At 37.3% G+C, this 27,936-nt stretch overlaps 1 pseudogene; it reads left to right on the forward strand.

The window, feature by feature from the left end:
• The first annotated feature begins 1,291 nt into the window (after nucleotides 1-1,291).
• Nucleotides 1,292-27,936, forward strand: part of LOC118642072 — a 120,400-nt pseudogene continuing 93,755 nt past the window's right edge.

The raw sequence follows: 27,936 nt of genomic DNA on the forward strand, positions 1-27,936 counted from the left end.
ATACCCTCCGGTTTAATTATTGGCTAGAATGAATTACAGAACTCAGAAAACTGCCTTTCTTACAATTACATTTTAATTATAGAGGATAGAATGGGAAAGGTCTGGGAGACCCAGAGCTTCTATTGCCCTCTTCCCATGAAATCAGTGTATGTTACCCTCCAAGCACATCAAAGTATTTACCAACCAGGAAGTTCCAGTGAGTCTTGATGTACTGAGTTTTTATTGGGGTTTCATTATGTAGCCATGATGGATTGAATCATTGGCCACATGAATGAACTCAATTTTCCAGCCCTCTTCCCCTCCCTGTATGTTGAGCTGCTTCAAAATCCTTATCCTTTGATTACATGGTTGGCCTTTCTATTGACTAGCCTCCAGCATTCATCATTTCATTAACATAAACTGAGGTGTGATCTAAGGGAATCATGGTTAACGAGGACATTCCTATAATTTGGGAAATTCCAAGGATTTAGTCTCCCTCCCAAGAACCAAAGTTTTGGTTCAGATTCTTCATTATATAACACTTTGCCTTCCTCTTTCTTTAGTTTATTTATTACATTATTTTGGTGGAATACATCTTCTAAAAGCGTTCCATGATTCATAGGAGGTTCAGTTTTTCTGAGATGTCTGAAAATGTATCTCTATCATATTTAATGAATAATTTGTCTGGGTATAGTCATGAAAGTTGGAAATTATTTTCTATCAAATTTTTTTTTTTAATCCTCACCTGGGGACATTTTTGCATTTATCTTCAGATAGAGTGGGAGGGGGTGAGGGGGGAAGAGAGAGAAACATCGATGTGAGAGAGACACATTGAGTGGTTGCTACCCACACAACCCCAGCCGGGTGGGGACAGACTGCAACCTAGGTATGTGCCCTTAGCGGGAACTGAACCCGGGACTCTTTGGTTTGCAGGCCAGCGCTCTAACCACTGAGAAAAACTGGCCAGGGCTCTACCAAGATTTTAAAGGTTTTGATTCACTGTCTTCTAGCTCGTCATGTTACAGTTCATTAATCTGATGTCTTTCACAAAACTGATTATTTGTATGACACCTGTCTCCCTCTCTCTCTTCATTCTCTAGAAATGTTTTATATCTTTTATTTTTGCACTGGATTCTGAAATAATTTGAGTAATTCTGTTTTCTTGAAAGTCATATCCTTATTTTTCACTCATGCCAGTTATCCAAAGCTGCTCTGCTGTGACTCTGTTCATATAGTCTTAACTGTGGGACACATATAGATGTCAGCTATAGCTGGTAAGTCTGCCAGGTCTCATGGCAAAGGAAACGGAGATATGGTAGATGAAGAAATGGCTTTAACTACTTTTGCTGGAAAGTGCAACCTCTGGTCATGTCATATTGAACAAAGCAAATCACGTAAGTCAGTAGTGGCCTCAACACTACAGGGCAAGATATATTTATGTACTTTTAAATATTTTATTTTTATTGATATTAGAGAGAGAGAGAAACATCAATGAGAGAGAACATCGATTGGCTGCCTCCTGCACACCCCTTACTGGGGATTGGGCCCACAACCTGGACATGAGTCCTGACCAGGAATTGAACTGGTAACCTCTTGGTGCATGGGTTGACACCCAACCACTGAGCCACACCGACGGGACACAAGATACATTTACCATGCCTGGTCTGACATGATCAAACTACTTTATTTTTTTTAATTATTATTATTTTTTATCCTCACCCGAGGACATTTTTCTATTTTTTGTTCAGGTAGAGTGGAGGGGGTGGGGGGTGGAGAGAGGAACAGAGAGAGAGAGAGAGAGAAACATCGATGTGAAAGGGACACATCGAGTGGCTGCCACCCGCACAACCGACCAGGGCCGGGGACAAACTGCAACCGAGGTACATGCCCTTAGCAGGAACCGAACCCGGGTCTCTCAGGACCGCAGGCCGATGCTCTAACCGCTGAGCCAAACCGGCCAGGGCTGATCAAACTACTTTAAATTTTTATTTAATTTTGGGCCATACTTAGAAAATAAATCTTTTATTTTCTAGCTGAGTGGTATATCTCTGGCTATTAGTATTTTGGAAACTGCACAGAGAATGTGAGACTTACATTCTTCACAATCTAGAGTTACATTTAATTGTAGTATTTTTAGTGAAGCCATTTCACACTCAGTTGTGCCTGGTATCCCCAAATTCAGAAACTTATTAGATTAAATTTCTAAGTGTGTGTCAGGAGAGATGACAAGTAATGACCTGTTTTGAGACAGACCCATACCATTTTCTTCAGAGGTCCTGGACTGTCCAGTTCTTGAATTATGGCTGTGACTATTACTCTGCTCCTGATTGGCTTACTTATCTGCAGGCAATTTGAGATATATATATATATATATATATATATATAGTTTCTGTTCTGACAGTCCAGCTATCCTTTGCTTTCTATCTATAATCTGTTGTCATTTTGTTATCTTTCTTGTTATTTTTGTCCATGAAAGAAACATTTGTTTAACCAGTGGCATTTAATTGCAACTTCATGCTAATGATATGTATTTATTTATTTATTTTTTTGTTACAGATATTTCACCTTTTTAACCCCATTGGCACCCCCCTCCCCACCCCACCCCCGCCCCGTCCCTGGCTTAGTTGTCCATGTCCATTGGTCATGCATACATGCATATAAGTTCTGTGGTTTATCTCTTCCCACCCCCCCACCCCCTCTTCTGAGGGATGTCAGTCTGTGCCCTACTTCCATGTTTCTGGGTCTACCGTATTCCTCAGACTGTTATGTTCATTATATTCCGTATATAAGTGAGATCATGTGGTATTTGTCTTTTTCTGCTTGGCTTATTACACTTTTTTGTATTACATGGTATTTACATCTATAGGTAAAGTTTGCTTTTTTGTTTCTTGCTTTGTATTTTCTGTATATTTCTACTAAGTATTCAGAAGACACTGATCGATCAGATTACTCAATACATTATTATTCTTTTCACATACCCTAGAACACAGTCTATATTTATGCTCAGATCTCTATAATATTCATCTTTATCATGGATTCATACAATATTGTGTTATGTTGAAAAAAAAAGATTGTCTTATTTTTGCTTTTATGTACCTCTGAGTTTTTTAAAATATTGTTACTGTTTTTTCTTAGCTGCCCTCAGGATAGCACTTAATGTTAAAATTGTTTCTTTGAATAATCAAAAAAATAAAATTGTGTTATAAAATATTTCATTTCCTTGCTGGGCACAGTATATAATTTTATGTCACGCTCTAAGTAGAATTGACATTGCTAGTAAAAGCAGAACTATTGGGTTAAAGGATATTATGAGAGAAGGTATTTCATACTCACATTATATTTAAAACGTCTGGTTCCTTTACTGCCCTCATATTGAGAAACTGATCCCATAGTAATTGAAAAAAAATTCATTGTGAACTTGCACATAGTGAATAACCAATAACTATGGTATACTGATTACCTTGGTACATGATTATATTGTTGCTTTATTAGATAGTCACAGAATAGGCTACTGTTATAGTTTGAGAATGTAGCACTAAGCATGTGCAGATTTTAGAGTCAGCTCCTTGACTCTAACTTGAGATGTAGGTGACATATAAGTGAAATATTTCCAGGGGAATCTTTTCTGGATGTTTTAGAATTCATGTTAAGTTGATGGAACAGAAATATATTCTCAATTTTCCTTTGTTGAAGAAACACATGAAAGCTATAGCCACAATTTGAATCAATTTTATGGGTTGGTGATCTAGATAAAATGTATAAGTCTATTATATATAGTAATTTTCACTATAGCTAAAATTTTTCCTGTTTTTGAAACAAGTATTCTGTAAATCATCTTACCATCTTTTTTAACATTCTGAGTAAAAGAGCCACCATTCTATGGATTACATATGGAGTTGGTCTGTTATAAATAAATATAAAATACAGTGTGGAGCAAAAGTAGATTTACAGTTTTTGTATGGAAAGTAATGTAATAACTAATAAATAGTAATATAAGAATAAACTGTGTGTTTCATGTACTCATAACTATAAACCTCCTTTTATCCTACCCTGTATTTAATTTTCTCCTTTTCCAGGCATAACATGCAAAGTGTATCCTTTCATACCTTTTTGAAAATTTTTTTATTAATTTTCGTTACAGATGTTTCTCATTTTTCCCCCATTGACACCCTCCTCCCCTTCCCCCCCCCCATCCCCAACTTTGTTGTCCATGTTCATTGGTCATGCACAAATGCATGTAAGTTCTGTGGTTTATCTCTTCCTCCCCAAATCCCCCCCCCTCCTCTGAGGCTTGTCATTCTCTACCCTACCTCCATATCTTTGGGTTAATTTTGTTCAGAAGTTTGTTTTGTTCATTATATTCCACAAATAAGTGAGATCATGTGATATTTGTCTTTCTCTGCTTGGCTTGTTTCACTTAGCATAATACTCTCCGGGTTCCTCCATGCTATCTCAAAGGATAAGAGCTCTTTCGTACAGCTGCATAGTATTCCATTGTATACAGGTACAACAGCTTTTTAATCTACTCATCTACTGATGGATACTTGGGTTGTTTCCAGATCTTAGCTATTGTAAATAGTGCTGCTATGAACATCGGGGTACATATATTCTTTCTGATTGGTGTTTCATGTTTCTTAGGGTATATTCCTAGAAGTGGGATCACTGGGTCAAATGGCAGTTCAATTTTTAACTTTTTGTGGTAACACCATAGTGTTTTTTATACTGGCTGCACCAGTCTGCATTCCCACCAGCAGTGTACTAGAGTCTCCTTTCCTCCACACCCTCGCCAACACTTGTTGTTGGATGATTAGTTGATGGCGGCCATTCTGACAGGTGTGAGGTGTTAACCTCATAGCTGTTTTAATTTGCATCTCTCTGATGATTAGTGATGTTGCGCATTTCTTCATATGTCTCTTGCCATTTGTATGTCCTGTTTGGAGAGGTGTCTATTTAGGTCCTCTGCCCATTTTGTAATTGGGTTTTTGTCTTCCTTTTGTTGACTTGGATGAGTACTCTATATATATTGGAAATTAACCCCTTTTCTGATGCATCATTGATGATTATGGTCTCCCATTTAGTGGGATCCCTTTCTGTTTGGATGGTGGTTTCTTTTGCTGTGCAGAAGCTATTTAGTTTGATGTAGTTTCATGTGTTCATTTTTTCCTTTGTTTCTGTTGCCTTAGGTGTTGTATCAATGAAGATTCTGCTACGTATGTTGATTGAGATTTTGTTGCCTACATTTTCTTCTAGAATTTTTATGAATTCACGAGTTACATTTAAGTCTTTTATCCATTTTGAGTTTATTCTCATGTATGGTGTAAGTTGGTGTTCTAGCTTCATTTTTTTGCCGGTAGGTGTCCAATTTTCCCAGTACCATTATTGAAGAGACTGTCTTGGAACCTTTGTCAAATATTAACTGAGCATATTGTCTTGGGTCCACTTCTGGGTTCTCTGTTCTGTTCCATTGATCTATCTGCCTATTTTTGTGCCAGTACCAGGCTGTTTTGATTATAGTGGCTTTGTAGAAATCTGGTAATTTGAACCCTCCTACTTTGTTCTTCTTTTTCAAGATTGCTGTGGCTATTCAGGGTCTTTTTTGGTTCCATATAAACTTTTGGAGTGTTTGTTCTAGTTCTGGGAAGTAAGTTGCTGGTATTTTGATGGGGATTGCATTGAATCTATAGATTGCTTTGGATACTATGTACATTATAATGATGTTAACTCTGCCAATGCATGAACAAGGTATATGCTTCCACTTTTTTATATCATCCTGTTTTCCTTTTTTCAGTGACCTGTAGTTTTCTGTGAAGAAGTCCTTTACTTCTTTGGTTAAGTTCATTCTTAGGTATCTTAATTTTTTTTGCTGCGATGGTAAATGTGATTGTCTTTTTAGTTTCTCTTTCTGTGATGTCATCATTGGTGTATAAGAATGCTGTGGAATTTTTTATGTTAATTTTGTATTCTGCTACTTTGCTAAATTTATTAATTAAGTCTAGTAGATTTTTGATGGAGTCTTTAGGGTTTTCTATGTACAATATCATGTCATCTGCAAATAATGACAGTTTCACTTCCTCCTTTCCAATTTGGATCCACTTTATTTTTTCTTCATGTCTAATTGCTGTGGCTAAGGCTTCCAGTAGTATGTTAAATAAGCATGGCAAAAGTGGGCATCCCTGTCTTGTTCCCGTTCTTAAGGGGAATGCTTTTAGTTTTTGTCCATTGAGTATGATGTTGGCTGTAGGTTTTTCATATATGACCTTTAATATGTTGAGATATGATTCCTCTATTTCTACATTGTTGAGCGTTTTTATCAGAAATGGGTGCCGGATTTTGTCAAATGCTTTTTCAGCATCGATTGATATGATTGTATGGTTTTTATCTTTCCTTTTGTTTATGTGGTGTATCACATGTATTGATTTACGAATATTGTACCATCCTTGCATGCCTGGGATGAAACCCACTTGGTCATGATGAATAATATTTTTGATGCATTTCTGGGTCCGATTTGCTAATATCTTGTTAAGGATTTTGGCATCTGTGTTCATCAGGGATATTGGCTTGTAGTTTTCTTTCTTTGTAGTGTCTTTATCCAGTTTTAGAATTAAGATTATGCTGGCCTCATAAAATGAGATTGGAAGTTTCCATCTTCTTGTATTTTTTGGAATAATTTGAGGACAATGGGTATTAGATCTTCTTTGAATGTTCGGTAAAACTCCCAGATGTAGCCATCTGGACCTGGGCTTTTGTTTGCTAGAAGTTTTTTGATGACATCTTCAATTTCTTTTGTTGTTATTGGTCTGTTAAAGTATTCTATCTCTTCCTGGTTTAATTTTGGGAGGCTGTGTGTTTCTAGAAATTTGTCCATTTCTCCTAGATTGTCCAAATTGTTGGCGTTTAAGTGTTCATAGTATGTTTCAACAATCCTTTGTATTTCTCTGGTGACAGTTGTTACTTCTCCTCTTTAATTTTTTATTTTGTTTATTTGGTTTCTCTCTTTTTGTTTCTTGGTGAGTCTGGCTAGAGGTCTATCGATCTTGTTTATCTTTTCAAAGAACCAGCTTTTTGTTTTATTTATGTTTTGAATTGTTTTTATAGTCTCTATGTTGTTTATTTCTGCTCTTACCTTTACTATTTCCTTCCTCCTACTAGGTCTAGGTTTTTCTTTTTGTTTATTTTCTAGTTCTTTAGGTTGTAGGGTTAGAAAGTCAATGAGGAATATTTCTTGTTTCTTGAGGTAGGCCTGTAGTGCTATGAACTTCCCTCTCAGGACTGCTTTCACTATGTCCCATAGATTTTGTGTTGTTGTGTGTTCATTTTTATTGGTTTCCAGGAAATTTTAAATTTCATCCTTGATCTTGTTAGTAACCCATTCGTTATTTAATATCATGCTGTTTCGCCTCAAAGTGTTTGAATGTTTTTTTGTGTGTTTTATTGTAATTGAGTTCTAGTTTCATGCCATTATAATCTGAGAAGATGCTTGATATGATTTCAATTTTCTTGAATTTGTAAAGACTTGCTTTGTGTCCTAACATGTGGTCTATCTTTGAAAATGACTTATGTGCACTTGAGAAGAATGTATGTTCTGCAGCTTTGTGGTGAAATGTTCTGTAAATATCAATTAAGTCCAACTGATCTAGTTTGTCTTGTAAGGACTCTATGTCCTTGTTAATTTTTTGTCTAGAAGATCTATCCATTGGTGTCAGTGGTGTGTTAAAGTCACCCACTATAATCGTGTTGTAATTGACCTCTCCCTTGAAGTTCTCCAGTTTTAAAATATATTTTGGTGGTCCCGTATTTGGTGTGTATATGTTTACCAGGGTTATATCCTCTTGTTGGATTACTCTTTTTAATATTATGTAGTGACCTTCTCTGTCTCTTATTATGGCCCTTGTTTTGAAGTTTATCTTGTCAGATATATGAGTATTGCTGCACCAGCTTTGTTTTTATTTCCATTTGCTTGGAATTTTTTTTTCTATCCCTTCACTTTCATCCTGTGTGAGTCTTTTGTTGTGAGGTGGGTCCCTTGTAGACAGCATATATGTAGGTTGTGTTTTCTTATTCTGTCAGCTACCCTGATTGGAGCATTTAAGCCATTTGCATTTAAGGTAATTATTGATAGATAGTTATTAGTTTCCATTTTAATTTTATGCCTGTGTTTCTCTCTCTCTCTCTCTCTCTCTCTCTCTCTCTCTCTCTCTCCTTTTTCTTCTTCTTACAACAGTCCCTTCAGCATTTCTTTCTTAGAGTGCTGGTTTGGTGGTGGTGAATTTCTTTAGCTTTTTTTTTTTTTAAATCCCTGAAGCTCTTTATTTCTCCTTCAATTTTGAATGATAGCCTTGCTGGATAGAGTAGTCTTGGATTCAGACCCTTGCCTTGCATTACTTTGTACACTTCATGCCACTCCCTTCTGGCCTGCATCGTTTCTATTGAGAAATCAACTGACAGTCTAATGGGAGCTCCCTTGTAGGTAACTTTCTGTCTCTCTCTTGCTTCCTTTAAGATTCTTTCTTTGTCTTTAATGATTGCCATTTTTATTATGATGTGGCTAGCTGTGAGTCTTCTGGGGTTCATCTTGCTTGGGACTCTCTGTGTTTCCTGGACTTGTGTGACTTTTTCTTTTACCAGTTTAGGGCAGCTTTATGTCATTATTTCTTCAAACAGGTTCTCTATTTTTTTCTCTGATTCTTTTCCTTCTGGTATCCCTATAATGCGAATGTTGTTACGTTTTGTATTGTCCCACAGCTCCCATAAACTTTCCTCCTGCTTTTTATTTATTTATTTTTCCATTTGCTGCTCTATTTGAATGTTTTTCTTTACCTTGTATTCTAAGTCACTAATTTGGTCTTCAGCTTATTCTAATCTATTGAACCCTTCTAAGTTATTTCTCATAACCACAATGTCATTCTTTATTTTTTTTTATTTTTATGCATAGCATCTACCTTTTTATGTGTAGCTTCTACCTCTTTTTTAAAGCTGAAGTAGTTCCCAGTGAGCTCTTCATAATTCTTATTAAGTTGCTTGTAGTTCTCACAAAATTGTTTGAGCACCCTTAAAGTTATTACTTTGAATTATTTATCTGACAAGTTGCGGTCTTCCTTTTTCTGTGGTTCCTTTTCTGGTGATTCCTCTTTTTCTTTTTTTTGGGGGGGGGGTGTTGTTTCTTTGTCTCCTCATTTTAGCAGTCTGGTAGCTCTATACCCACTTAGGGATGCTTGAGTGTGTATGCAGCTCAATGTATATCAAATAAAGCTACTGTGCCTCCTAGACTGTTTTGTTGCATGTCTCCTCTTGCCTGCTGTGGATCCTGGAGGATTTACTCTGGGGACTGATATTGGTGTGTCCTGGTAGGTGCTGTTGCTGGATCACGTGGGCCCCTCTGGAGCTGTGTTCCCAGCTGGTAGCTGGTGCCACCTGTAGCTGTATAGCTCAGGCCCTGTTGGAGCCACAATTCCTGCCTGTACCTTGGGCAGCTGGATAGCACAGTCCCTTTGGAGACCCTGCTCTACACCTATCTTATGGGCTTCTGGGTCGCACAGGCCTCTCTGGTGTCCCCGCACCCTGCAGGTCCTGCAGGTGGGCAGCTGGATCATACCAGTCCCTCTCAGGCTTCGACTTCCCACCGCTCTTGTGGGGTGCTGGGTCGCACAGGCCTCTCTGGTGCCTCAGCACCTCGCAGGTCCCTCGGGTAACGAGATCGCACAGTCCCTTTGGAGACCTGGCTTTAAGCCTATCTTGTGGGCATCTGGGTCACACAGGCCTCTGTAGAGCCCCAGGTCCCGCAGCTAGCAGCTGGGGAGTGCTGCTGCCCCATGGGGCTCAACTCCTGCTCAGTCTTTGCTGTTGTTTTGGGGGATGGCTCTTGGGTGCTGGTCTGTGCTTCTGTTGCCTGGGTATGGATGTCTGCTCACCAGCTTCTGTTGCTGGGGTTATATATTGACTCTGATTGGGCTGCTACTGTGGGGGATGATGCTGGGCTCCCAGCCCTCTGTGGCTTCCACATCTGGCACTTAGGGAGCTCCACTACTGTGCACTGGTCTGTGTTGACACAGGGTGTCCACTGGTCCGATGGTGCCAGGTGTACTGGTGGGCTCAGGTTGCTGGGCCCTAGCTGCTCCCACTGCCTCATCCCAGGGAAGACCTGGGAATTTCCAAAATGGTGGGACCTCCCCGCAGCGTAGGGAGAAGCGCCCTGAAGAGCCGCTTACTGTGGTAGTGGGCTGCTCCCGTCCACAGCACAGGAACCTCTGCTCAGCGTCTCTGCACTGCACGAGTTTGGTGGTCCACCTTCACATCCACTCACACTCTCATACACTAGCTCACTCTCTCAGGGACTCACCCTCCCTTGGGTCCTGCCTGCTGCCCTCTTTTTCTCCTTTCATATCTTTTAACAGCTTGTGAAGTGCCATAATTTTTATTTCTTCTTTAATTAATAAAAATCTAGGTCATTTGGAAAGTTTAGTATCATAGTGAATTTAAAATTATCTTTCTTCTCTCTTCTGACTATAAGCTTGAATTGTACTCTGCTTGTATTAAAGGGAAAGGTATAGTCAACCATGATAAACACATCTCTAGTATTTTTAGCTATTAGCAGGGTCGGAATCATACAGATATGAGAAAAAATTATTTTTATTACAATAATGTTCTTACTGATTATGGGAAAATGTCAGTCTGTCTGAGTTCATATTTTGCTGGAGGACCCTAATTCCACCAATGTGATTATCTGTGTATGGGAAGTGTGTGAGTTTCTTTGGGAAGAGTGTTCAAGATTTATTTCATTCCTGTTCATTTCTGAGCAACCTTTCAGAGAGGATCAGTCTCACCAGTGGTGCATATCTCCAACTCATTCTTTGTTAACTTGTCTACTTAATAGACTTGGTGGCTCTGGGTGTTTTTCTTGTGCTTTCTACCTCTTCTAATGTTTGTGCCCCTTCACAAGAAATGTCAAGTTCCTCCTCTGCAGGTTTTGAGGGAAAGCTTCCAAGAACTAGGATTCTGATGGGGAGGATTGTAATTTTTCACTAATATTATAACTGGTTCCTTACTATTTCTTTTGATTCGGGCTTTTTCAACAAGTTACAAATCCTTAGAAATTCATAGACAAAAATGGATACTGAACTCAAATGTTTACACACTACCTCAAAATGCAAGGGTTATATATCAAGTGCCCCTAAGAATTACTTTTGTATAATCAACCTCATTCTAATTGTGGCACAAAGATGGAACTCAGGATCATCTTCCTTTCCTCTCAGTGCCTCTGATATTTGTGAATGGTTGAACTAGAGCTTCCTGCCATGATGCATGGCGTGAGTACAGGGGAAATGCTTCCTCACTGTACCCAGAGGGACATTTTTTTCTCAACACTAACATTTACTCCCTATAAAGTGGAAGACTTTAAGTTTGCGTTGAAATATCTTCTTTGCCTTCCCTGCTTTCCTCCGCTCCTTGAGTTTATCAGGGAGTAGCATAGAGTGGTGGTGGGAGTTGTAAGAGGGGAAATGTGAACTAATGAAGTAGATCTGATTTTATTGACCCTTGCTTGTTCTGCCTTCAGGGATGTGTCTGGCTCAATTATGTTTGGCAGTCTTTAAATGTGAATTAATTGGCACCTTTGATTTGAATCTTTGAGCTCTAGTCAAAATCATTTTATAAATTTAATTACAGTTAATCTGCATTGTTCTTGCAGACTGTGTCTAAAACACAGGTCAGCAAACTATGGCCTACAGACTAAATCTGTTTGCCAAACATTTTTGTAAATAAAGTTTTATTGGAACATAGCCACACTCATTTGGTTATTGTTTGTGGCTGATTTTGTGCTACAGCAACAAAGCTGAGTGGTTGTGATAGTGACTGTGTGGCCCACAATGCCTAATGTGTTTATTATCTGAACCTCTGTAGACAGTTTCCTCATCCCTGGTCTAAATAATATCACTGGGCATGTTCCTCAGTTTATCATTATTATTATTTTCATAATACAATCCAGCATAGAGTCAGAGTGTTATAGGAACTGAGGAGAGGTACATAGGTGTCTTAGGTTTGGGGTTTGTGTTGGTAAATTCTGCAGAAATCACTATAAACTACAGAAAGGAGTAGGGAAAGGAGGGAACAGTATAAGATAGGTGATTGAGGGCTGTCTGTGTATAGGTAGTACTGGGGATGGGATGGTAAAAATAAATTTACTCTAGAGAAATCTCAGCCATTTTATATAATGATGACTAAACATTCAGTTTAATTCCTAATTGAGTTTTGACACCTATATCTGTGTGGAAATTTGATTGATACTTGGTAAATCTAAAAGTACATACCAAATCATTAGAAGAACACATTAACCACAAGGAGATCCACAATCATCTCAAATTGCACACACAACAGCAGTATAGTAGGTGCATATTTATTTTAGGAAGCACAAAGATGATCTTCAAAAAGATTACTCTTTTAATGGCAACCAATCATCCTGATGATAACTGATCAATTCCAAAAATGAATTATATATTCAAAAGATTTAAAATGAGATAAATTTACTCTCCCCACCATGATATTAGACCAAATTTAATAGTTTGATAAGACAATATTATGCTATATGTTTAAGAGCAACATTGGCCATGGGAGATACATTAGGAGTTGGAAGCAAAATTAAACAGTAAAATATTTTGGACCATGATTTTACAATGAATTTAGTGGAAAGTTATGAAATAAAACACAGAGAACCATGTGTCTGTCCTCTTTGAATCTAAGACTGTAATTGTTTATTAAACCTAAGAGCATGGAACTAAGTGAAGGGTCATTACTAAAATTCCAATTAGCTCTAGATCTAGAATCTGGTGTTCATGTTGTTACAAGTGCTCATTTTACCTTCCCAAATTATTGCCTATATTGTGCCAAAGATTCTACCATTAAGTTAAAACTCTTATTTCCACTCTGTTTCTCTAGCTCTCTCTCCCTTTTATAAATTTTATTCTATTATGTCAAGACGCAGTGGCTGATACCTGCTACTGATGGTCAGATATCTCAAACAACAAATTATTTTCTGTACATAATTATTCTCTTGGCTTATGAATGGCTGTAATCCTAGTTTCTTGTTGCTACGCACTGCAGAAATTACTCAAGTGGCCATCATTAAAATAATACAAACCATTTGCTGCAAAATAAATGAGGCTTCTGCGTGTTGAGTGGTGTACCTAGGAGCTCGCTCCTAAGGACCTTACCTGCCAGGCCTGTCCTCTTTATCCCAGTGTGTGAGCTCATTCAAGCTTCAGGGGTTTTGTCTTTTGTTCTGCTGTCCAATATTCCCACGGGAGCCATCTTGTTCTGAGGCTTTTGCCTGAAATACCACATATTATACCTGACATAGTATTCAATATTTTATAAGGTGGATCTGAAAATTAGATCAGTATTGTGCAGTGTAGTAAAAGAAAACAGCAGGAGTCATACAGGCTTGTGTGCTGTTCCTTGCTGTGAGACTATCAGAAAAATACATACTTTCTGTAAGTCTTGCTTTCCTCATCTGTAAAATAAAAAAATTAGAAAACATTATTTTTTGTAGTTAGAATGGTGAGATTAAAGGATGTAATGTTCATAAAACATTTATCTCTGTGTTATAACCCATCGTGCATAGCTCCCTTTCTTCTCATGCAAGAGCTATTTATGTTTAGTAAAAACAGTTGCATTGTAGAGACAGTTTGTGTCTTCAGAGTTCAAATAAGAACTTTTATTTATTAGGTGTATTTAGTAGAAGTTTCAGTAGGAGATGGAAACTTCTAATACTTGAAAATTAAAATACCTAATGTATACTGAATTTAATGGTTCCTCTCTTGAATTTAATAACAGTTTAAGGAACAAAGCCACAGGTTAATGAAGACCACTGTAACTGGTGGGGGTAGGGTAGTTGTGGCTAACTCTACCTGGGAAAGGTTTGGAGAATTTATCTGTGTTCTTTGTTATATTTAACAGAATCCACTGCAGTTAAAGTAGTGAAGAAATTAATTAAAATATACTGCAAAAGTTATAGCATTTCGCCCTGGCCTGTTTGGCTCAGTGGTCAGAGCGTCAGCTCGCGGACCAAAGAGTCCCAGGTTCAGGTCCTGCTAAGGGCACATACCTGTAGTTTGTCCCCAGCCCTGGATGGGGTAGTGTGAGTGGCGGCCAGTTGATGTGTTTCTCTCACATTGATGTTTCTTTCTCTCTCCCTCCTACTCTATCTGAAGATAAATGCAAAAAAAAATGTCCTTCAGTGAGGATAAAAAAAAAAAAAAGTTGCAGCATTTCAGGAGAGTTAAAGAGCCAGGCTTAGAGGCTGATGGTGTTGGTTCACCAAAGAAGAGCCTACTAATACTACAATTTAGAATTTATGGAATTCTCTAAATAGTAAATGGATCTTCTAAATACCCTGGATGACTAAAGCATGGCAAATATCCACTTGAAGAGTAATATGTAGTGGAAGATCATATGGAGCTAGGACTGGGTTATAAATAAAAAATACTTTACTGAGCCTATAGACTTAGGAGATTCTAGTGTACTCCCAAGAATCGGCTCACTGATGAGTTTGTATTCACAGTAAATTAAGTGTTTTTCATGAATCTACACTACATCATGCTGGCATTTTGGATAGAGCAATAACTAACTCTTGTCTTCATACTCTACTCTGATGCTGAGTTTAGAACATAGCAATAAATAAAACGAGAGGGAGAAAGGAAAGGAGGGGAGGAGCGAGAGAGGTATAGTATTATCCATTTTATACATATAAAGCCAACTGGAGAACTTGGTTTTAGACGTGCACTAACAGCAGGCTTCCTAACACTTTACCTTTCTTCTAAACATATTCAAACGAGCGCATGACTAGGTGATGTCAAGTCTGCTCAGGCCACTTGTGCCAGCCACACTGAGGACAGAAGACTGGAAAGCACCTCTCATTGGAGAAGGAGAGATTGCATGTGTTCTTAGTTGCATTCAGGGCATATCCCTTCCCTCCTCTAAACTTATGAACTTGGGGCACAGTCTAGGAATAGGGCAGAGAGAAGCCAGTACTGTTCTAGAAGAAATCTCATGAAAGCATGATTCCAGGGTAACGGTGATCACCCTGTAACGGGACCCTCGTTCTATTTGGTGGTCATTGCTTGGAGACAAATTGGAACCATATTTTATAAACACTTGAATGTCAAAGTGGGCATCTAAACTTCATAGCTATTATAGGTTTTCCTGTAATATTATGTGAGCCCAGCCATGCATTAACAATATTTACAAGTAGGTATTGCCCAGAGAGAATGTTCTCAGGTTATTTAGTCTGCAATACTTCTAGAACTAAAAGGATGAGTACATCTCATTTCAAAGGAGGATAAATACAGTGAGAAAAGCAACTCACCAAAGTTGGGGCTAGTTTTGTCACTCCAACATATCAGTAAACTCTTTGAAGGCAGAAATCATGAGTTTTGACTCTCCTCAGCCCCTTGTGAGAGAGCTATTGGTTTTCCAGCTAATGCCTGGCAGTTGTCATGTATGCACAAATTTTTATACTCCTACTGAGTGCATACCTTTTTCATCTATATATATTACAGGTAATAGAGTTACAGACATTTCATTTACAAGAATTCCTCCTATAATTCTTGTAAATGAAATGTCTTCAACCGTATTACTTGTAATATATATAGACACTATTTATTTGAGACTGAAGCTCATTTAAGATAGGATATGAGTCATTGTGAGGTAAGCCGGAGTGTCAGATAATATCAGCATTTATGGAAAAGAGCTCGAATCTACTCTGTAGGTGATATGGATTTTTGTTTTGTATCCTGAGTGGGAGAAGGGTAGAGGAAAGAGAGAGATGAGAGAGGGATGCGTGTATTTAGAGGACAGGTGATGGTGGGCCCACTTTCTTTATACTTTTTCATTGCCAGTACAGTTTACTAAAATTCATTATATGCTTTTGAGAACTTTGTGGACACTTACATGTGAAATGAAAAAAAAAAAAAAAAAACAAAAAAAACAAAAAAAAAAAACATGATATGAAAGACAGGCAATGTAAAACTATAGAAATTAGAGATGTATACCCATAATTTTCAGGTCTAGGCAGAAATTTGATGAGGCTTAAGTTTTTCTGCACAAAGTTTCACAGTACTTTTACCCTGCTTTCGAGGGCTGAAAAAGCCCTAGCTAACATTTAAGTTGTACATGCGTGTAGGCAGACCTGCTGCTGCAGAGTTTTTGCCTATCCTCTGGTATTATCCCCAAGAGACAAGACAGATTTGACTTCTGTGGAATTATTGAACTGAGCCAGCAACTTACACGCAGTTATTGGCTAGAGCACTTGTCTTTGCAGCTCTATAAGATGCACATGGATGTGACTCAGCAGTGATTTAATGACCACCCACCTGCGCTGAGAAGAATCTGTCCCAGTCTTAGTAATGTCACTTGCTGCTACACAGGAATAGGTAGTGGAGCCATTGCATGGGGGAATTGCTCTGTGGGCCTGCAGGGGAAGGAAAAAGAAATGAATCCCATTTCAGAAAGCACTCCAAGTTGAGGTTTTGTTTTTCATTGTTTTCTGATAGAAAATAAGGTTTTTGTTTCTATAGTTTGTTTTCAAAGATATATATTTCCAATATACAAAGCTGCATGGATAGTGTGGATATTATGTTATACATACACAACTATATTTTGAGCAATGAACTACTTTTGTCCATCAATTCTGTACTCAAACATGCTCAGTCTAATCCTGCTTAATTCATGATTTAGCCCACTACCTATGCTTTCAGTTTTCTAATGTGGGTTTTCTTTCATATTTTTTATTTATATCAATGCCTAATCAGCATACAGAATATCTAGATTTACTCACCTAATAAAAATTCTATGATTTAAACATTCTAGTATAATTTTAGTTAGCTTCCTTCCCTCCCTTGTTCTCTTCCCTCCCATCTACCACCCTTTCTCAGTTTGTTCTCACATCAAAAAGACTTTAGGCTTTTTATACTACTTGGCATGCAGCACTGGACTGGCACAAAATAATCATTTATTGAATTGACTAGTGATAGGGTAACATTCTTTTTCTTAATACTTTTCTTTCTGGTGTATTTTTTAAAGGTTTTCTTCATAAATTTTCATAGTCTACATGTTGATTTGTGACAGAATCCATACATAAAAACACAAATTTATGGAATATAGTTAAACATATATATTAAACTCCTATAAATCTATATTTTCATATTTTCCCCATAAAAAGAAAAGTGATTACAACTGAAGTAGTACAGATTATTTTTTTTCCTAGCACTCTTAATGGGTGAGGGAGGGATGAATGTCAGGATTCTGCCCTCTCATAACCAGTCTTGGTTCTGAAAACTATGTCTTGGTATAAACCCACCATGCTAAGTGTAATTCTCCTATTTAAAGATACAGGATGTCAGCCAACTTTTTATGGTCCTTAATCTAAGAAATTATGATTTATACCTATTTTAGGAAACACTGTTTTATAAATAACGCAGGTATATATTTTATGATGTGACACTTCCCTAAAGTATTTCCAAAAGCCTTCTGACTCCTCATTGTGGAACCTAAATCATCATAGAATGATACCATGACACTTTATTGAATGTGTTCTCTCTAAGTATATATATATATATATGTCTCATATTTATGTGTAAAAAAATAAGTATATACTTGTAATATTGTATCTGTATTGTATCTGTAAGATATATTGGTATTATTAGTTATATTCAATAATTTTATTGCACAAAATGCATGTGAGGAAAATTTCAAAAATTCTTCAGATACAGTTGGAAAAACTGAAAATCTAAATGAGCAAACTTTACTCTTAGCTTCTCTCCGGCCACACATGCCACTGAATATGTAATACTCTGATTATTTATGGACCACTTTTTGTACAACCCCAACATTCCACTCAACAATAGCAAAACATAAATATTTTTCAAGCTCATATGGAACATTCACCAAATCTGTCATATTTTGGGCCAGAAAATAAGTCTCAATATATTTAACTGATTGAAATAATAAATTTTTATTTATACACTGGCAATAAACAATCAAAAAATTAAATTATGAAAACAATTTTATTTACAATAGCATCCCAAAATATGAACTACTTAGTGATGAGTTTAACAAAATATATTCTACACTGAAGACGTATAGACTGAATATTTCTTGATTGTTGATGCGATTACAAAAGTTTATATCTTTGGCTAAACTCATTTAACCATATACTTAAAATTGATGCATTCTATTTAAGTTATACTTCAGTGAAGAGGAACACTAAAACATTGCTTTTTATAAACAGGGCAGTGATTTTATTCCTAATTTTCTGGCATAATAAATTCTAAGAGTTAAAACTTTGGTTCTCTGGGACTGGGGGCAATAGATAGATGATATTGAATTCTTACAGCCAGTGGCATGCTCATATTTGAGAAAGAACAAAAATGCAGTATGAATTCACACGGACACTGACTGACTATACTGTATCTTCCAGAAGGGAGGGTGTGTATGGAATTAGCCTGTGCAGTGTTTTAAAGAGCTAGTATACTGTATATACTATAAACCCAGCAACATATGCTCTGTCCTCTTAATTTTACTTGGAAAAAACCTATTTCAAGGTCTGCTAAGTTGGCGATTTTCTGTTTTATTTCTTCTATATGCTCCCATATACGTACTTCTCTTTTGAGGGTACAAGTAAGATTTATTTGTAAGATAAACAGGAGAGCTGAGATGGGTATCAGTCAAGCATCATTTTAATGATTATATCTGCCATTTTCACCTCTTTTCAGTCAATATCTTACAAACTTTTTTTCTGAACACGTTATATTCCAGGGACTGTGTTTTATAACAAGGATTTTATTGTTGTTGTTAATCCTCACCTTGATTTTTCATAGAGTGGAATGGAGGGGTGTAGAAGGAAGGTCAAGAGAGAGAGAGAAACACCTATGTGAGGGAGACACATCAATTAATTGTCTTCTGCACGACTCTGACTGGGGCTGGGGATCAAACCTGCAAGCCAGGTACATGTCCTTGACTGGGAATCAAACCCATGACCTTTTCGGTCCGAGGGCCCACGCTGTAACAACTGAGCCAGAATGGACAGGGCTATAATAAGGATTAAAAAAAAAAAAAAAGAAAAAAAGACACATTGCTGCATGTAGGAAGATCACAATTTTGTAGGAAAGCCAACACAAACTAATAATTTCCATATAATTTACTACAGCTCTAGAAGCTCTCCTAATTCAAACTATTGCTCACATATTTCATTGTCTTCTTACTCTCTTCTGAATGTTTGATAGTGTCCATTGCCTGGACGTTTTCTGATTCTTTCTGACCCATTATCTTTCTCTGTCTTTTGATCCTATATTGATTTCTTCACCTGAATGCTAAGTTATATTCTTATTTTAAGCACTTGCTTTGAAACCTATGCTAACTTTGCATGACTGCCCTTGATTCTTTGGTTATTCTCAAATTTAAGCCACTTCTGCCAGTTTTGGTTTAAAACTGATTATTTGTTCAATCATATTTTATAATGTATATAAAATAAAACTTCCTATGGTGTTAAAACTGAAGACAAGATTGTTTTATTTTTCTTCTACTTTTTTATAAAACATTGTGTTTGGGCATATCAATTCAGGAGTCTCTCCTTGTCTGTGGTTTCATTATCCACGGATTCAATTACCTGTGGTCAATTGCAGTCTGAAAATATTAAATGGAAAAATTCTGGAAATAAACAATTCATAAGCTTTAAAATTGTATACCTTTATGAGTAGTGTGACGAAATCTTGTGCCATCCTGCCCAGAACATCAGTCATCTCGTTGTCCAGTGTCCAGTGTATCCATACTTTATACCCTAGCAGCCTGGTAATCACTCAGTTATTAGATTGACTATAGCAGTATTGCAGTACTTGTGTTCAGGTAATTGTTATTTTCCTTAATATTCGCCCCCACATACAAAAGTAATGATGCTGGCAATTCAGATATCCCATAGTGAAGATGTAAAGTATGTCCTTTAAGTGAAAAGGTGAATACAGTCCAATAAGATAATTTGAGAGAGAGAGACTACATTCCTATAACTTTTAGTACATTATATTGTTGTGATTTTTCTATTCTATGATTAGTCGTTGTGTTAATCTCTTATTGTACCTAATTTATAAGTTAAACTTTATCATAGGTATGTACGTATAGGGGAAAACGGTACATACAGGGTTTGGTACTGTTGGTGGTTCCAGGCACCCACTGGGGGTCTTGGAATGTATCTCATGAAAATAAGGGGGGACTACTGTATGTTGCGTATTATAATTACTTACAGAGAACATTCACTTTATTCCAAGGATTTCTCTCTCAGGCAGCATTTTATGTTCTGTGTATTTCATGAAAAGTCAGTGTTTTCACTTCTAAAAACTGCTCGGCCTGACTGCTGAATACAATTTTAAAGCCAATCAGGATGATAGTGGACTAAAAGTGGGTACTGATTTTGCAAGTTAAAGAATGACTGGATCTTTTTTTCCCCTCCTTAAAAAACCCTATATTCTACTTTTCTATGCACGACTATATGATAGAGATCCAGTAAAAAGAGAGTGTCCATCATAGTTAATATTACCAGGAGCTTTAAGTAGTCTTTGGGGAATTATACTCCATGGAGGCATCAGAATACAGTGTTTAGACTGGCTGTCTAGGCAGTAGGAAATGAAAATCTCACAGCCCCAGCTATGTAATAGGCTGTTGATGCATATTGGGTTATGATGTAGTTATGAGCTGCTTAATGTCTGTATGGAAAGCTAAGATACAATTAGATTGTACCACACTTGCCATGGTGACTCACTACTAAAGTCAGGGTCCACAACTTCTAACTTTATCTAATACTCAGAAGACTGTAATGTGCCCATATTTCTGTATAGAATTGAATAACTTTATTCAGGAAGTTTTACTTTCATAAGGTTTAAGTAATCAGATATGCTTTATTTTTTAGCCATGAAAAATTTAGCTTTTTCTTTTCACAAAGGAACTGGGCTTAATTATCTGGACATATGTAGTATATTTTTTATTTGAGTTATAGCAAATAATGACTTTAATATCTTTGTTTTGTGTAGTGACTCATAAAAGTCAGTGACTGAACTACTCAATGTTGTAAAGATATATGAATATCCAAGGTAAATTCTTACTGGGTGCCAAAAGAATTCTTATAAAACTATGTTTATACTTTATAGTTTTCTTTTGAGTTACTGTTTCTATGGAAGAGTTGCTTTTACTTTTTCAATCCAAGAAAATTTGACCTATATCTACTCTTGGAAGCAAATATTAAAAAAATAAAATTCTGGCCCTGGCCAGGTGGCTCAGTTGATTGGAGCATCATTCTATACACCAGAAAGTTTGTGGGTTCGATTTCCGGTCAGGGCACATACCTAGGTTTCAGGTTCAATCCCCAGTCAGGGTACTTACAAGAGGCAACTAATCAATGTTTTTTTTTCTCTCTCTCTCTTTCCTTTCCTCTCTCTCCAAAATCAATAAAGACATATCCTTGGGTGTGATTTAAAAAAATAAAATAAGTAAGAAATAAAATAAAATTCTCTCAGTGAATTTTGAAGTTATAAATATGTTAATAGTGTGACAGATATATTTTTGCAATAATATAACTTTGGCTTTGTTCACTTAGCAAAGTATTAGCTTTTCTTTAATTTTTCTGTAAAACAGATGATTTGTGTGTGACTTACTCCTGGTTTGTATTTGTGCTATTCTTTTTAAAAATAATCATCGTTAAGATTATGAAATTTCTCAGTCATTCAGAAAACAATTTGCAGGTTATTGACCATAACAAATGAACCAGAAATTTTATATAAATAAAACATTTCAGACCATGAAACCATTAGAGCCTCATCACTAAATAGATTATTTGTCAGTTTGGTATTTTAGCTACAGGAAACATGGATTGCTGAATAAGTTTTTAAGTTGCCATGTAATTAACTTGATTTTCTTTAAATGACTTGAAAATAGAAAACATTTAGGCAGTGGTCTTTTTAAGGTCTGACATTTGATCTTGAAATGACTATAATAAATTGATTTAGTAAAGGTAATCTGATCTATTTCATAAAATGTTGCCATTATCCGCATCAAAATAAAAACAACAACAACTGATATTGGAATTAAGATATGATATATAGAAATAGTCTTATTAAATAAAACTGTTCTTATAATTATATTAGGTTTAAAACTTATTTAGGTGATTCTTTATTCTTAGAACATTTCTATAGAATAGACAATATAAATTTATTTTTCAGATTGAAAAACTAATCTTTTGTGATGATTCTCACCTTTTTCTTCTTCTCTGATGTGTTTTAAGTCTAATTCACCTGAGATGTTTGTTTCAAGAAACATGGAAGAAACAGGAGCACAAGAAAAATAGAAATAGGTAGAGAAACATTTCCAGGAATCCCAGAGTGGGAGATAAATGAATTTTGTGTATTCTGGGAAAAGAACCAACAGCTAGAGAGATGGAAGAAGCATTGGGAAGGATTGCTATTTCTTATCTGACTTACTACCTGTTGGATGGCATAACTTAATTGTCTTATTTATTAACTTACAGAGAGCACATAACCTTTTCCATATCTTTTCTCAACCATCTATTTGTTAGTTCTGTGGAGGATCCGTGTGTTAGGACTGGTCCTCTCTTTCCCAGAATGGGAACATTGGGCAAACCATGAGAGGAAGTCAAAGACAACTGACCTGTGGTATCTCCTCCTTGGGGACCTGCTGCTGTGGTTTGTCTGGGAATGCACATGAGGAGGGCAGGCACTGCCCCCCAGCCCCGTGGGACTGGGTCCTCACCCAGTGACTAGAGACAGATGCTCTGTGTTCCTCAGCCTCCCCCAAGAAAACACACACTCTTAACTCAGAAAGATTGTTTGTAAGTGAACAGTCATATCAGCATCTCAAAGCTGTACAAGAGAGATTACCAGCTGGGACAGAGTTGATTCATTACCATGTGCTTCAGAAAGGTACTGGGTGTGGTGGAAGGAACCCTGAGAGCATTGCCCTTAGAAGGTGAAAATCAGTCCCTCTCTCTCAGTCTCCTACCACCTGTTTTCCCTTAAATCCTTCTCTTCCTCATTTTGGTATCAAATATTTCTTTCCTCAGAAAATTCCATGCATCCCTACTTCCTTTTTTTTTTTTTAACCTTCACCAGAGGACATTTTTCTATTTATCTTCAGATACAGTAGGAGGGAGGGAAAGAGAGGGAGAGAGAAAGAGAGAGAAATGTCAGTGTGAGAGAGACACATCAACAGGTTGCCTTCTGTACAATCTCAATCAGGACCTGTCAAACTGCAACCGAGGTACGTGCCCTTCACCAGACTTGAACCCTCAACTCTTTGGTCCGCAGGCCGACACTCTAACTACTGAGCTAAACCTGCCAGTGCCATCCTACTCCTTGAAGGAATCTGAGACACTTTCCTTTATTAGATCCTGCTGACTCAGGCTTCCTTAAGCATAGAGACTTTGTCAAGGCTCCACATAAGTACCTTTGTGACAATTACACAAAAGTGATTCCCATCTCACTCAAAGAGATGTGTGTATCCTGTTGCAAAATCTAGCCACACACTATGGCTTACTTATGATGCTGAGGAAGCATGAGTTCAGTGGTTTACTTGGTAATAATCAGCTTGTATTTAGGTGAAAGGTTTCCCACATAGGAAAACCTTTCAAAAAAAATCCATGATTAGAGCATATGCAATGGATCTTTAAGGATCAGACACAACTACAAAATACTCCATCACTCTAGTGGCTGTGCATGTACCTTTTTATCCCTCCACTGTGGTGGTGGAAATTTCAGGTCTGGAAGAGAAAAAAATCAATTTCAGAGTTCACAGAGTAAGATAGGGACAGGACTCCCATGCACAGGTGTGCTGGTGAATGTGTGTGCACATTCTCTGTTGGAGTGTGTCCAGGTCTGCATGTGCAGGTGCAGGATTTGTAGGAAGGATCTCTCCTCTTGTATTCATCAAGGAGACCCAGAATCTCTGCACCTGTCTACACACCATTACGGGAGTCAGTATAGTTATATGACTTTTCTACAAATGATGCCCTTAACTATGGCATCCTTATGCAACACACCACTCAAGAAAAAAAGGGAAGAAGTGGAGAGGAGGCGGCGTGGGCTCCTGGGCATGAGAGTGGTGTGCATACATGGTGGAGGTTCTGCTTTAGTCTCCTCTTCCACCAGCATGATTTGCAATCAGTCTCCTGGTGAGATACCTCATCTTTGTCAGACCTATGCTTAAAAACAACAACAACAACAAAAATTACAATTTAGTATTATTTGAAAAATGAAAATGCTTTCTATTTTTATTGCTTTTCAACTTATTGAGTGGCGGGGGGACCTCAATGTGCTAAGGGTCATTTGGATTTATTCCTAAGACTTATTATTGCTTTTATTCTAAAGTGCTACAGTATAAGCACCGAATGGCTCTCTTTGAGCCATCTGAGATGAATGGTGGTACCTAAAACCAGATGATTCCTCCCTGTGTTTAAGAGGGAAGATGGGCTAGTCCAATAAATTTGCAGCATATCTTTGTAATCTGCAGGCTTAAAAATAAAGGAGAACAAAATGATCAGCTTCACAGGCAAAGGCTTAGTGCCAAAATTCACTTCACAATCTCTAGATGCAAGCTTGGTGTTCCATGTCATAATGACCCTTGTGACTATTGCTCCCTGGGGGATAAAGCACAGAGTTTTTAATAATCTGGAGACATAGTTAATGAAGTTTTAATTAAGTAGAACAAGATAGTATATGCATTGCCTTCATTGATACAAATTTTCATTTAAAATCAGATTGGGGATTGCTCTATACTGCTCTGCTACTATGAGGTAGGGTGGTAGAACTCTTACCACTGATGAGGTTAATTCAGAGCTACAATCATGGTAGAGAATAAAAATGCCCTTCTTCTTAGGGCTCTTCTACAAGCCTGGGATTGGCTACCAGGACCCACATGTGAAAATAAGCCTTCCTTTACTCTAAAAGGTTGTAGCAGTCAGAAAGTGGGTTTCAAAACTTCTATGAAGTTCTCAAGGAGCAATACAACAGTGCTTCTGAATTTCAGCACTATCCCATCCCTTCTACCAGTGGATAGGAGGAGGGGGCTTGGTTTACAGAGGAAAGGACTGGGGAAGATTTCTGAGCCTTATGGACTGAGTAGGATTATTGCTGAGATAATTTTTATTCCAATCATAGGAAGGAAAGGTGGGTTATTTTCCCCTTCTTGAAGTCAAGTGGGAAAATACAACATTATGAAAACTAGTTATAAACATTTTGGGAACATCTGAAAAAAGGAAAAAATTAGGATGTGATTCTTCTTTTAGAATCTGCTTAGATCTGGCCCAGCTCCAAGTAGAACCATGGAAAGAGACTAGAGAGAGGGGGCAGAAGCAGAGTGGCTGTGATGCAGGCTCCACTGCTGGTGTCTGAATCTAGCACATGAGAGGTATCCCTGGGCATCAGAAACCATAAAAACAGCTCGGATGAGTTATATTGCCAGTATTCAATCCAAATGGGCCACTCACTGAACAAACAACTCTGGCAGTAAGGGGCTATATGTGAACAGCTACAAATGTAAGAGTTTAAGCTAGATCCAGATAACCCACATAGGAAATTTTGCATGTCTGAGATCCCATGCATCCCACAAGAGAGTGAGTATTTTAATGATGGCTGCAGAGAGGGTGTGGCCTAAGAGGCAGTGGCTTCCCTAAAGCAGTGGTCTGCAACCAAGTAAAGAGACTTTTGCCCTTTGATAATCCTTCTTCTTCTCAACAACCTAGAAAAGTAAGCATCTGTAAAAGGGAGCATGGATGATGGAGAGCTTTTCCTTGAATATGAGATTAGAAGTTTTAAACAAATTACACTGATTTAAAAAAAAAAAATTATTATTTTTAATCCTCACCCGAGGACATTCTTAGAGAAAGGAAGGGAGGGAGAGAGAGAGAAACATCAATGTAAGAAACATCAGTCTGTTGCCTTCTGTAGGCTCCCTGATTAACCACAACCCAGCTATGTGCCCTGACTAAGAATTGCACCAGTAACCTTTCAGGGCACAGGATGATGCTCAAACCAACTCAGCCACTCCGGCTGGGCTACACTAATTTTTTTTAACTTAACATAACTAGAAAGAGTTGGATTCCATTGTAATTCCATGGAATGGCAGGGAGTATGTTTCAATATGATCCAAAAACAAGGTGAAAGAAGAGAATGGAAACATTATGTACTTTATGCAAAGGGTTGAGACTCCTCAGGAAACCAGTCTAACAGTGTTCTGAACACAGCAGGTTTGGAAACTACCAATGACTATAATAGAAATTGTCCTTTCAGTTTAAAGGGTAAGGAAATCACATTGCCCTCTACACTCTTCATAGCATGGCTCATAACCTTAATAGAGAATATGCTAAAAGACTTTATTCACCATCCCACTTATGTTTCCACACGAGTGTTCTGCATGAAAATACATGATTTGATTCAAATTGGGATCCTAATATCTGTGAGTTCTTTAGTCTGGCAGGTTCAGGGAAATAAGGATATGTTGAAAGGCACTACAAAATCATTGATGCCCTACAGTTCTGTGCCTGTGAATTTGGGTACACACACACACACACACACACACACACACACATGCACACACACACACTCACTCTTTGTAGCTGGACCAGAAGTCTGTATGTCTGTGTATCACCATATGGAAATCATATAAACCAATTTTTTTTTGCTTAAACATCACTATTTGAGCATGAAAGACCCAGAAGGCTTGTAGGTAGCCTTATCTTTGGATAGAGTTAGAGTAGAAGGAAGAAGTCTATGAAAGTTAACTGTCCCAGGCACAACCTGTGGAAACCCAATTCTGTCAACTGTCCAGGATTATGGTTTCAATGTAGGTTTAGGCAAAGATCTGTGGCATACTAGATATTCCTCAGTATTTGTATCTCCAAAATTACTCAGGGTTGCCAAGAATGTCTTAGGGGTTCTAGCACACAGTTTAGTGAGGTCAATGGGTACCCACTGTTGTAATTTCTATAGTTTATAGCTATATTATTATTCTTTGTATTACTGATATTTATAATACCAGGCACCTCACAGGACCAAGACAGATAAGAATCACTGAATGTGGGTAAGAGGTATTCTCTCTTTAAAATAAATCTGCTTGTCACTTTTACAAATAATCTTTTCATACAAACATTTCAGTTAAATAACCCAGGGTAATTCAAATTGTACCTTCAGAAAAGGCAGGTACAATATATACATTCTGGAGTTGAGTTCACCTGCTTCAGATTATATTGTGTTTTAGGATACAGACCCCAAGGCTTACTAGCTCCCAAACATATTTCAAATGATGATCTATTCATTATGTGTGAAGCTCCAGATATACCTGCACCTTAATAACTTTTAAGAGGCAATGAAATTAATGTACCTTCTCCAAAGCGTTTAGGATCTAAAGAAAATTGTTGAAATTAGTTCACTAAGAAATAAAGGGAAAGTAGATATTTGTTACTGATGAATTTACTGAGCAGTGGTTTAATAGGAAAAGTTGATAATTGAATGTCAGTCAGTTGCCTTACAGGGTTTTAATATAGAGGTCAGTGGAAGTAAAACAAAAAATAAGGGCTTTTATTCTTTTATCATCTCTCATAAAATAAAACAAAACATCATATATAAGGAAAATCTAGTACCTGAGATTATTAGGATTTTAGACATCAGTATCTGCATAATGTAAGCAATATTCTTAAAATGATAATAAACATCAAAGTGCAGCCTGTGTAATATGTTCAAAGAGTTCTAATTAAAATAAAAATTAATACACCACGGAAATACAAAAGATTGTTAACAACTACTATGAACAACTATATGGCAACAAATTCAACAATCTAAGTGAAATGGACAAATTTCTAGAAGCACACAGTCTCCCAAAACTATTCCCGGAAGATATAGAAAACTTGAACAGACCAAT

This window comes from Molossus molossus, unplaced genomic scaffold, assembly GCF_014108415.1.
Source record: "Molossus molossus isolate mMolMol1 unplaced genomic scaffold, mMolMol1.p scaffold_m16_p_3, whole genome shotgun sequence".
NCBI lineage: Eukaryota > Metazoa > Chordata > Mammalia > Chiroptera > Molossidae > Molossus > Molossus molossus.